At 41.8% G+C, this 12,350-nt stretch overlaps 1 long non-coding RNA gene across 2 annotated transcripts; it reads right to left on the bottom strand.

Moving 5' to 3' along the window:
• Nucleotides 1-2,692: 2,692 nt before the first annotated feature.
• Nucleotides 2,693-11,705, bottom strand: Gm33841. 2 transcript variants are annotated; one of them, XR_374568.2, is made up of 4 exons: nucleotides 11,365-11,529; nucleotides 5,998-6,065; nucleotides 4,712-4,856; nucleotides 3,930-3,968 (listed from the first exon to the last, which is right to left on the bottom strand). It is a non-coding gene; the product is annotated as a predicted gene, 33841 (long non-coding RNA). The 2 variants fall into 2 exon arrangements; XR_001783316.2 differs by lacking the exon at nucleotides 5,998-6,065 and having other exon boundaries at nucleotides 2,693-3,968; nucleotides 11,365-11,705.
• Nucleotides 11,706-12,350: the final 645 nt, after the last annotated feature.

Below are 12,350 nucleotides of genomic sequence, written 5' to 3'. Positions count from 1 at the left end.
CTTCGACCCGGGTTCTTCTACTGAAGTCTTGGTTCCATGTTTGGAGACTCATGCTTTGGCTTATGAACCGTTACATCAAAAACATCAGCAGATGGAGGAAATTACCGCCCTCGATACCGCAGGAAGACGGGTAGCCTAGAATGTTTGTATCTTTTGCTTTTAAGCATTTATTTTAACATTTCAATTATGTTTGCATGTATATGTCTGTGTCTGTGAGTGCCAGTGCCCAAAGACATCAGAGGCTTTAAGTCCCCTGGAGCTGGAGTGATAGGTAACTGCCAGCCATCTCATATGGGCACTGGAAAACAAGCTCCGGGCCACTGAAAGAGAGGTACAAGTTCTTAACTACTGATCTCTCCAGCCTGATCTCTCTCTCTTTCTCTCTCTCCCCCCTTCTCTCCCCCCCCCCCTCAAATTTTGTAACTACTGATATTTGTAATTCCACTGAAACCTGGCCATCGTCATGGTAGAAGGATTCACGAAAGCGCAAAGCATAACGCCATCAGACAGCTTTGAGGAAGCATACAAGGGAGGCGCTGGCGTGAGTTTTCAATCGCAAATCCTAAGATTTTAAGATAATACCCCCATCCTCTAAAAGCTAGTGAAGCAGGAGGAGTGTGGTGGGATTCATGTGCATGTATGTGATTAAGAGGAATTTCGATTAAGAGCCGCTAGACACACTTTGACAGCTAAGACGCTGACGGAATTCTACCTAGCTACATTAGCCCTTAGCGGACACAGTCTCATCTTAGGCACTACTGCCTGAGTATGGAAGAGTGCAACTGATTTCTAGTGTAGAACAAGATACGTTTTTGTTGTTAAACTTTTTTTGTGGTTTTTGAGACAGGGTTTCTTGTGTAGCCCTGGCTGTCCTGGAACTCACTTTGTAGACCAGGCTGGTCTGGAACTCAGAAATCCGCCTGCCTCTGCCTCCCAAGTGCTGGGATTAAAGGCGTATGCCACCACTGCCCGGCAGAGATATTATTATATCTCATTTATTTACTTATTCCCTACGTGTCAGGCAGTCATGTGGACGTGAGAGGATAACTCTTGAGAACTGCTTCTCTTCTCTGGTCACGTGGGTCCAGGCATCAGACTCAGGCTCTGATAACTTTATCCACTGAGCCGTCTGGCTGGCCCCAAAGATTCACTGTAGAAGGAGTAAGGCGGCTTTTATTTTTTGTTCTCTTCCCTTCACTTTTGACTTTTGGAATTGATGAGAAATGTTTCTGCAGCCAGCAGAGACCAGGCTCTTAATACTTTGGAATCCTAGTAAGGTGGTTTGAGGAAGAACTTGTTTGTCTGAGGGTTAAGGATGCTTTTGCTTTCCCGAGTTTTCTAAAGAGGACTTCTTCCTCGGGTGGCCTGGCTTTGGTTGGGGTTAGGAAACCAAGGCACCACTTCTGAGGGGCGATGTGTAAGTGGATCAGAGTGACTTGGGTATTATTTTGAAGACCGGCTCTGTAACAGTCACAGATTTTCATTCTCCCTAATATCAGTTAAAGTCCTACAGAATTCGATTAAGATATTAGAATAAGTTTTTATTTTATTGCTCGCCTCTGAGCATCTCCTACCCTGGGTAGTCACATCATCATGAACGCTGCATTGATTAATCCTGATGATACCTCACAGCAATCACAAGCTCTTCTTTAAATTAGTTAGAGCTCATCGTGTAGCTGAAAAAAACTAATAGGAGCAGGAACAGCAAATGGGAAAAAAGGGGGGAGACCAACTTAAAATTCTGATTTAAATGTCTAGTATATTGAAATTGAAAAGAAGATGTAAAATTAAGAAAGTTACAAGCAGGAAATGGCAAACACCAGCTGAGGCGACAGAGAATGCCATATGTTATATGTTCTTCATGCTTTTTTTTTTTACTTCTGCTTTTTTCAAAAAAGCCTATATATAAAGTACACACATTATATATATATATATATATATATATATATATATATATATATATATGCATACATTACCCTGGCACATGTATCATTAAGGATCTCCTTGGAAAGACAAGTTGATATATTTATTTTTTGGAAACAAAAATTCAGAGTTATTTTCTGCAGCATCAGGTTTGCATTTATACCAGTAATCCCATGACTCTATTCATTGTTGAAGATTTAAAATTCGAGTCAGTTTTCTTTTAGATTTCCTGCTGGATTTTATCTATCCAAGTGCTGAGCTCTGCTGTCTCTCTGTGTTTCTGTTGATGAGCATCCAAAGAATAGTTCTGAAGCCTGTTCCAATCTATTCTTCCCACAATATTTGTTTAACACCGGATAAACAACTGATCACAAAGAATAAACAATGATAGACTGTTCTTAATGCCATTGTATTGGGGCCATGTGAATCCTGGCAGACTTTAGTACAGAGAGGCAAGTGTGGGTTTCAAAAATTACATAACGTGGAATTAGTTGTGGATGTTGTAATGGATATTCCTTCTTGTCAACTTGACTGTATCTGGAATGAACTACAATCCAGAACTGGAGGGCACACCTGTGATCCAGATCTTGGAGGCATAGTGGCCAAGAAAAGCTTAGGTCCAGGCAAGGTATTACACACCTTTAATCCCAGGAGACTGAGGCAAGATGATCTCTGAGTTCAAGGTCAGACTGGGACAAAGCAAGTTCCAGATCCAGGTGTGGTAGTACACACCTTTAATCTGGGCCACACCTTTTCTGGAAGCCTACATAAGGACAATGGAAGAAGGAAGACTCGTTCTTCTTTGCCTGCTTGCACTTAACTTGCCAGCACATCTTTTGGAGCTTACTTCTTTAGGATTGCAGCTTATACAGAAGATCAGTTGAAACACCTAGCCTCATTGGATTAAGCAACTACTAGATTCTTGGACTTCCCGTCCTCAGCTGACCATTGTTGGGTTAGCTGGACTACAGACTGTAAGTCATCACAATACATTCCCTCAATATAGAGAGACATTCCATAAGTTCTATGACTCTGGAGAACCCTAACTGATACAGATGTCAAAACCTACTTATTATTCTTGTTTAGATTTACCTTTTAAAGTTGGCATTCTCCCCCACAATCCGTTGTTTAAAACCTTTCTGCACAGTTATGTCATCAGATGCTTCTATAAACAATAATTAATAAAGCATTCGATAAATGGCCAGATGTTGCTAGTTATTAGTCAACAGCTTTGGAAAAGGGACAGCTGGTCATCCTGTCCTCTTTTTTTTTTTTAATTCTCTTTATTTACATTTCAAATGTTATCTCCTTTCCCCCATGTCCCGGAAACCCCCTATCCCTTCCCCACTCCCCCTTCTTCTATGAGGGTGCTCCCCCACCCACCCACCCACTCCCACTTTACCACCCTGGCATTCCCCTACACTGGTGCATCGAGCCTTCACAGGACAAAGAGCCTCTCCTTCCATTGATGCCAGATAAGCCCATCTTCTGCTACATATGCACCTGGAGCCATGGGTCCCTCCGTGTATACTTTTTGGTTGGTGGTTTAGTCCCTGGGAGCTCTGGGGGGTCTGGTTGGTTGATATTGTTGTTCTTCTTATGGGGTTGCAAGCCCCTTCAGCTCCTTCAGTCCTTTCTCTAACTCCTCCATCAGGGACCCCGTGCTCATTCCAATGGTTGACTAAGAACATCCACCTCTGTATTTGTCAGGCTCTGGCAGAGCCTCTCAGGAGACAGCTATATCAGGCTCCTGTCAATAAGCACTTGTTAGCAGTTACAATAGTGTCTGGGTTTGGTGACTGTATATGGGATGGATCTCCAGGTGTGGCAGTCTCTGGATGGCCTTTCCTTCAGTCTCTGTTCCACACTTTGTCTCCGTATTTCCTCCCATGAGTATTTTGTTCTAACTTCTAAGAAGGACCGAAGCATCCACACTTTGTTCTTCCTTCTTCTTGAGCTTCATGTGGTCTATGAATTGTATCTTGTGTATTTTGAGCTTTGGGGATAATATCCACTTAATGGGACCTCATGAAATTGCAAAGCTTCTGTAAGGCAAAGGACACTGTCAATAGGACAAAACGGCAACCAACAGATTTGGAAAAGATCTTTACCAAATCTGCATCCAATAGAGGGCTAATATTCAATATATTACAAAGAACTCAAGAAGTTAGACTCCAGAGAATCAAATAACCCTATTAAAATGGGGTACAGAGCTAAACAAAGACTTCTCAATTGAGGAAATTCAAATGTCCAAGAAGCACCTAAAGAATTGTTCAACATCCTTAGTCATCAGGGAAATGCAAATCAAAACAACCCTGAGATTCCACCTCATACCAGTCAGAATGGCTAAGATCAAAAACTCAGGTGACAGCAGATGCTGGCGAGGATGTGGAGAAGGAGAAACACTCCTACATTATTGGTGGGATTGCAAGCTGGTACAACCACTCTGGAAATCACTCTGGTGATTCCTCAGAAAATTGGACATAGTACTACTGGAGGTTCCGGCAATACTACACCTGGGCATGTACCCAGAAGAGGTTCCAACCGGTAAGAAGGACACATGCTCCACTATGCAACCTTATTTATAACAACCAGAAGCTGGAAAGAACCCAGATGCCCCTCAACAGAGGAATGGATACAGAAAATGTGGTACATTTACACAATGGACTACTACACAGCTATTAAAAACAATGACTTCATGAAATTCTTAGGTAAATGGATGGAACTAGAAAATATCATCCTGAGTGAGGTAACCCAATTACAAAAGACACACATGGTTTGCACTCACCGATAAATGGATATTAGCATTCTGTCCTCTCATCCACATTTCTCCAGGCCTTACATCTCCTTCATCTCTCTAGTTTCCTTTTCATATGGCAGAAATGACTACCAAAATTTCTCTGTGTATTCTGTATTCATAATTTTGAAGTGCTCTTTTGGGAAAAAAATAAAACAGAAAAAATCTTCATGGTCCCAACAATTTATTATTGTTTCACCAACTTACACAATTTACAACACGTTCTCCTTCTTCCCCTTACAAAGCAAATAGTGTGAGGACAGCCTTCTCCCATAGCTTAGGTCTCTGCCATTTTGCCAAGTGTAAGCTGAAGGTGCTTTCTCTTGGCAGACAACAGAAGAGGGCCCAAGTTAACCAAAGAAATGCATGTATTTACCATTAACCAAAGAAGCATATTTGTTTACCATCAAATACATTCTTATGGGTGTGATGCTCTTCTACAAGACCCATTTTTATGAAAAAGCCACAGTGACCTACTGTATCAACATAGGCTAAAAATGGACTTCAGCAAAAGCTCTAATTAGTTTCTAGAGCAAACTCTGGGATCTGGGGATCATAAGGGGTAAGAACCATACAAATCTATTCTGCAAAGACACTGATCTTCAATTATTTTTAGAAATCTAGAGTTGCAGGAAATTTTAGGAAGGTATTCCTTCCTCTTTGCTTCTCTTTTGTGTTTGCTTTTTTTCTTTAAATATGGATGATATATTGGTTATCTATTGTGCTTCATAAGTAAGAAGGGTAGGTTAGGAAAATGAAAACATGAAGTAGGGCAATAATAGCTCTTATTTAAAAAAATCATCAATGGAATATTTATAAATGCAAATTCCAAGCCAGTTTGATTGACTGGTACAGCAGACCTAGCTAACTCTTTGTCTCAGTCGTCACAAAGAGATGCAGAACAGCTGCCAGGAATCAATGTGTTCAGTGTGTTTCTCAAAGAAGGAAAGGGGAAATCTAGAGGAACAAAGGAACGTGCCAGGGCAGCTGATAAAACAACTAGAACACATGGTCAAACCTGAAGCCCTGGAGTAGCAGAACAATTAAACAAAACAAAAATACCTCTGAACATAAAGCAAGGGGTGGATTTTTTAAATACTTGGATGTGTCTAAAACTGAAAGCAGACATTTGCAATCTTATCTAAGATGAGAGGTTAAAATGGACCTGAATTCTTCTATATCATTCTCTTTCCTCCGGTCCTTACTCCACACGAATCACACCAAAAGCTGACAGGCAGAGTCACTGGGCCCCTGAAACATGAGATGTTTGTGAATACCTGTGTATAGTGAGTGTTCCTGCTCTTCATTATATCATGATGCTTGCATTTAAGTGATGTCTGGGTACCTTGAGTTCCAAGGAGAGAGAAATATATAAGGGCAAGAGAAAAGGAAGAAAAACATTTTACAATTTTGCTTCATTTTCCAGGTGCAGTACCTTCCTTCCATTTGCTTTGTTTTCTGCTGCTATAAGTGCTTCTAAATGCACTTATCTCTGTGAATAAGCTGTTATTTTTATGTTATCGGGAATTCCGTTTTTAAATATTTATTTATTTTGTTTTATTTTACTTTTATGTGTGCCACAGTGCATATGTAGGATCAGAGGACAACTTGTGGTAATTGGTTCTCTCCTTCCATCCTGTGAATCCCTGGGATGAGACTCAGGTCACCAGGGTTGGCAGTTTGCTATCAGGTATTTGGTTCCTCCAGCTGTGGCACCACGTTCCAGGTACCAGCTGTGGTATATGTGTTGAGATCCAGCTGTGGTTCTGTGTACTCTACTTTCTCCTCTCTCAGGGTGTCCAGATGGTGTACACTGGACTGGAAGGTTGAAGCAGAGTCTGGAAGCTATGGGATCTGTATGATACTGGCTGGGAATGAGTGGGCAGAGGGTGGAGGTTGGAGGGGTAGGTACCACTTCAAAGATCTTATCATGGTGTTACAGTTCTTTTAGATGAAGGCTGAAAGCAATCTCCAATGATCTTCAGTGAAACAGCTCTCTTAGATGATTTTAGTTGGGCACATAACTTTATTGGGGTGGGTGTGGTGATTTGAATATGCTTGGCGCACAGAATGGCACTATTAGGAAGTAAGGCCATGTTGACTGAAGTGGATCTCTGTGAGGAGGGGATTGAGAACCTCCTTCTGGCCACATGGGAGATAGCCCTCTTCTGTTTGCCTTTGGAACAAGATGTAGAACTCTCAGCTCCTCCTGCACCATACCTGCCTGGATGCTGCCATGCTTCTCTCCTTGATGATAATGGACTGAACCTCCGAACCTGTAAGCCAGCCCCAATTAAATGTTGTCTTTTATAAGAGTTACTTTGGTCATAATGTTTCTTCATAGCAACAGAAATCCTTACTAAGACAAAAGTTGGTAACCTGAGTTGGGTATTGTTATGATCAGCCTGACCATGATGTTGTTGGGAGAAATGTGTATTTTGGGACTTCAGAAAGCAGTGGAATGCTTTAAGAGGGGATTAATGGTCCACTCTAGTAGGAATATGGAAACCTTTGATGCTGAAGGTGATTGAAATGTGCAGACCTGGTCTAAGAGGTTTCAGTGGAGAAGAATTTCAGTTATGTAGCCTAGAGACTACTTCTGTTGTGTTTTTGGTGAAGAATGTGGTTGCTCTTTTCCCTATTCTGAAGAGTCTACCTGAGGCTAAGGTAAAGAGATTTATATTAATTGCATTGACAGCAAAAGTCTCACAGAAGCCCAGTAGGGACTTTGTTCTCTGGTTTAGTCTCATGAAAAGCATTCTGATCAATCATAGTAAGCTTCAAAAGGAAAAGTACAAACTATATGGCTCAAAGAATAAAGAAGTAGAATGGAGCTGAATCTTCTGTTCAAGGAGATAAACAATCAAGGGAGTGATGACCTTGGGACAAGATCTTACCCAGCTAAACTTATTGTTTATGTGTTTGCAGTTGAACAAGGAATAGTTATATCATGTTAGACATTCTTACCTGGTTATAGTTACATTTAGATTTTTAATCTGGAATGAACTACAATCCAGAAATGGAGGACACACTTGTGGTCCAGATCTTGAGGCTGGAAGACACAAGCTTTTTTGACCTGGATCTTGAGGAATAGTGGCCATAAAAAGTGTTGGCTGAGGCACCTTGGATCCCAGGAGACTAAGGCAAGCAGATCTCTGAGTTCAAAGCCAGCCTGGACAGAGCAAGCTCTAGGTGATGAAAAACTTAACTCCAGGTGTAGAGGTACACAACTTTGATCCCAGCATTCAGGAGACAGAGCCATGCAGATCTGAGTTCAAGGTCAATCTAGACAGCAAGTTCCAGGACAGCCAAGCTTAGGCAATAAAGGAGTTGAAAAAAAAAAAAAAAAAAAGGAAGCTGGTGATAATGCAACAGAACAAGGGGAGCCATCTTCTTCAGCCCCACAAGCAGCAGAACGTGGCAGCTTCAGCCATGTGGCTTGGTTTTAGCGTCCAGAATAGAAGGAACTACTGGGGCAATTGATGCTGGTTAGGTAGAGCTAAGAAATTAGTGGTGATTAAGAAGAGACCAGCATCACTGAGGTGAAATCTGGAAGTGTTTTCTGAGAGCACAAAGAGGATATATTCCAGAGATAGACAAGGTTGGACCTCTTGTTTCAGCTGGACTTGGTAATGTGTAAAAATTATCAAGGTGATACTGGTTTTGAAGGCAATAAGAGAGCAGCTGAGGCTTGGCATTGTGTGAGGTCAGGGAAGACCATTGTTAAAGGTGCAGACCTAGTTGCAGTTGATGGCCCAGGACTGAAGGAGTCATGCAAAGAAGTTGAGGCACCATGGAGAGAGCATATAAGAGGCAATTGGTGAAGCCTAGTCACAGCAGAAGACTGCAGAATATTGGTCATGTCATTGCCATAGGATGACCACCGAGAACTGCAGCAGGAGTAGAGTGGGGTCAACCAGAGTGCTATAGAGGGCAAAGCTGTAGAAGTGACCCAAGCCCCTTTGAGACCCCCAGGAGATAATGTGTGGATCCAAGACATTGGATCAAGAAGCTGTACCATTCTGTGGTGTTGCCTTGGATACCCCAAGATGGTTGAGATGCCAGAACTGAGGGATATCTGTTGAACGCTGCTAACAGGGAGTGGAACCAGCCAAAGAGACTTGTGCTACAGTCAACAAAGCAGAAAAGAGTCAGGCATCAGACATGGAGATGTGAAGTCTGGAGTTTGTCCATCTGGTTTCTAGTCTTGCTTTGGTTCAGTATTTCCTCACTATGAAGTTTTGCAATGATAATGTATATCCTGTGATGTTGGAGGTATGTGGTCTGCACTTTAATTTTGATTTTATAAGGGATTACAGTTAAAAGATTGCATGAATCATAGAAGAGATTTTGAATTTTGGACTTTTAACATTGATGAGACTGCTATAGACTATGGGACTTTTGAATTGGGCTACATGTAGTTTGCGTTATGCTATGGCCAGGTATGTACCCCATAGACTCATATGTTTGAACAAGTCTATGAGGGCTAAGGAATGGAATGTGGTGGCTTGAGTATACTTGGCCCAGGGAGTAGCACTATTGGAAAGTATGGCCTTAATGGAGAAAGTATGTCACTGAGAGGATGGGCTTTCAGACTCTTCTCCTAGCCACATGGGAGATAGTCTTCCTCCTGTTTTCCTTTGGAACAAGAGTAGAATTTTCAGCTCCTCCAGCATGTCTCTCTGGTTTTAGGGCCTGAGAACTACCCAAAAATGATATCCCAGACTCAAATAGTATACAAAAGAGCATTTATTCAGCTGAATTTCTTGCAAGTAGGGGTCTCCTGATTTGGGAATAGAGACCCCTGGTGAACTCACAGGCTCAGCTTTTATTGTCAGGGGAATTTCAGGGAGGGGTATGCGCCCTTTTACCTTGATTAATTAGCTCTATCTCTAGGGGATGTATCGGATTCTATAATTGGTTAGGGCTCTGGAGATTTTCCAGGGTGGTTTCTTACTCATTTTAGCTACTGATTCTTGCTTCAGGCCAAATGATCAGGTATTCTCAGATTGGCTGCCTAGAGCTGTGGTTGGCTAGCTAAAAGTTCCTGGATCCAGGTTCTCATTTATGGAAAACAGAAACTTAGGCCTTGTCTTCCAAGTTGCCAGTTTGCAACCTGTCATGGAGTCAGCCTGGCTCTGGCTAACTCAGTCCTCTCATTGGATGCTTTGATGTTTCCCGCCTTGATGATGATGGGTTGAACCTCTGAACATGTAAGCCCACTCCGATTAAATGTCCTTTATATGAATTGCCTTGATCATGGTGCCACTTCACAACAATAGAAACCTTAACTAAGACACTGGGGCTTGAATGCATACACTTTATTCAGGGTGGAAAAGGGATATATGAATTTTGGAGAGTGGGAAGGAGTTTTCTGGGTAAATAAAAATTATTGCCCAGAGTTTAAAGTACTGTGCATGTCTGATTTGTATGGAGAGGCATCCCAAGTATCCCAGATCCCTGCTGGTTGGGTTCTTATGGAAAGGGGCTAGGAGAGTTGAACTTAAAGGTCTGCCAAGGACTCCTTGACCTTCCCCAGGTAGAGGGTATGGGGGATTGGGCTCCCCAGACAAGATCAGAGAAGGGAAAGCCCTGCTGGTAAAGGGAACCCTCCATTTTGCATCTAGCTCAGAGGAGTTATCTGGTCAAGGTAGATTTTGACTTTAATTATTAGGGTTTCCCCACATGGAAAAACCACATTTTCTGGTGAGCTATTTTGCTGTCCCGAGTCTTATAAATTTTGTTCATGATAGTTTAGTTTCTTTCTCTTTCAATCTTTATTAATCAAGATCAGTTAATATGAATTTAATTAATTTCTTAGGTCTTCATGAACATCATTGAAATATGAAGCATGGTAGCAATATGGCATCTTGCGTGTCCATGGTTTGGAACCGCAGTGGATAATTTAGTGAGCTAGCCCTACTTGAATGCACAGTAGATCTCAGGTAAGAGAGAAGGGACAGCTATGTCCCACAGGGATAGCTGAGTAAGCACTGAGAAATTGTTCTATAGCTGGAGAATGTTACAACTTATATGAGAAGAACTACTTAGCAGGTGCATAGACCTACCAGTCTACAATATAGCAGATGACTTCCTTAAAATGACTGCTTTAAGGGGCCAGGCTGAAGATTTCTGTGCTGTTCACCATCTTACTGAGAGTCATATATAAACAGGTTTACTTTCTATTTTTGAACAAAGAAAGCAGAGGGCTTTGACAGAAGTACATTGTAATTGTGACCATGTGTGAAGCCCAAATATAGTCTGTGACAACATTTCTACCTGCCCCTGCAAGAACTAAGACATTTGGTGAACTACATTCTAAAATTTCAAATAAATTAAAAAAAATCAGAAACCACGTGAAAGCAAGAAGGAAAAAGGATCTTGTCTTCCAAACACAACTGCAGGTAATGTGTATTCATCTCTAGCCTTCTTTCTCTTAATTTAATAACATTTCAAGCTGTCTTCCTGTGAAGAAAATAGTCATTTAAAAATGTTTAGACAATTCAGAAAACATTAAGAGAAAGTCTCCTCAAATCTCACTAACAAGAGATGGTTGCTATGAACATTTGAGTCTATTTTCTTTATCCATCTGAACCACAGCAGCAGCAACAACAAAAATCTGTACCACCAAGGAGGCCACTTACCTCCCAGATTCATTCTTCCTAGACATGCAATGATCCAAATACAAGTCCCGGATTTCCTTGATGCTGAGTGTGCCCATAAGTGTTTCCACCAGTGAAGCAGAATGGAAGTCATGTGTGTGTTTTCTGACTCTTTTCTTTTTCTTTCATTTAAAAAAAAATAACTTTTTGTGTGTGTGTGAATTTCACATCATGCACCCTAATCCTCCTCATCTTCCCCCTCCCTCCATATCTGCCTTTCACCCTTGCAACCTCCCCTGCAAATGAAAAGAAAACAAAATAAACAAGCAAAACAACAACGAAATTTCTGTGTGGAAGCTCTGGAAGCAGCTGCAGTAATGTTCTGCAGTACACCCTTTTGCCCAAACATTTTTACTTGCAAATGTGCATTGCAATGAGTCATTGGTTTGGCTCGAGGCCTTTGGCTTCTGCTACACTGTGAATACTGGATCAGGGCTTCTCTCAGGGCTTCTCTCGGATAGCCTGTTGTTGACCAATGCCATAGAGAGCCTGTGGATTTGGCTTTGGTTCTGCAGAACCAGACCCTTTCATACACTTCAGCAGTTCACAAATGGGATAGATCTGTGTTAGGGTGAGCCAACTCAAAGCTGTGGCTCTGGGCCTGGGTGCAAGCTGTGTTCATCAGCCTACCAGCTCTCCTGTGCCTGAGCCACCAGGGCCAGCTCTCCCAGTCTCATGCCTTAGGAACCAGCTCTCCCATGTTGTCTAGATGAGGGGCAGGGACAGCTCTTCATTTTGCAGCAACTACTGAGAGGTAAGACCAGCTTGAACATCAGAACAACATAGTCATGTTCAAGTTAAATTCTCTACTTCTTTCACTCGAATTCACTTTATACTATTCTGAATCCCTAGGAAATCGTGTAAACTATTCACACTGTTCCATACCTTCAGAAGCAAGAAAGTTATCTAGGTTTACTGCATTGGAAGTAGAAAGCAACGCAGCTTTTCTTAATCTTATGTTTCTTGGG

This window comes from Mus musculus, chromosome 2 (genome assembly GCF_000001635.26).
Source record: "Mus musculus strain C57BL/6J chromosome 2, GRCm38.p6 C57BL/6J".
Lineage (NCBI taxonomy): Eukaryota > Metazoa > Chordata > Mammalia > Rodentia > Muridae > Mus > Mus musculus.
This window is presented reverse-complemented; position numbering and strand designations above follow the sequence as displayed.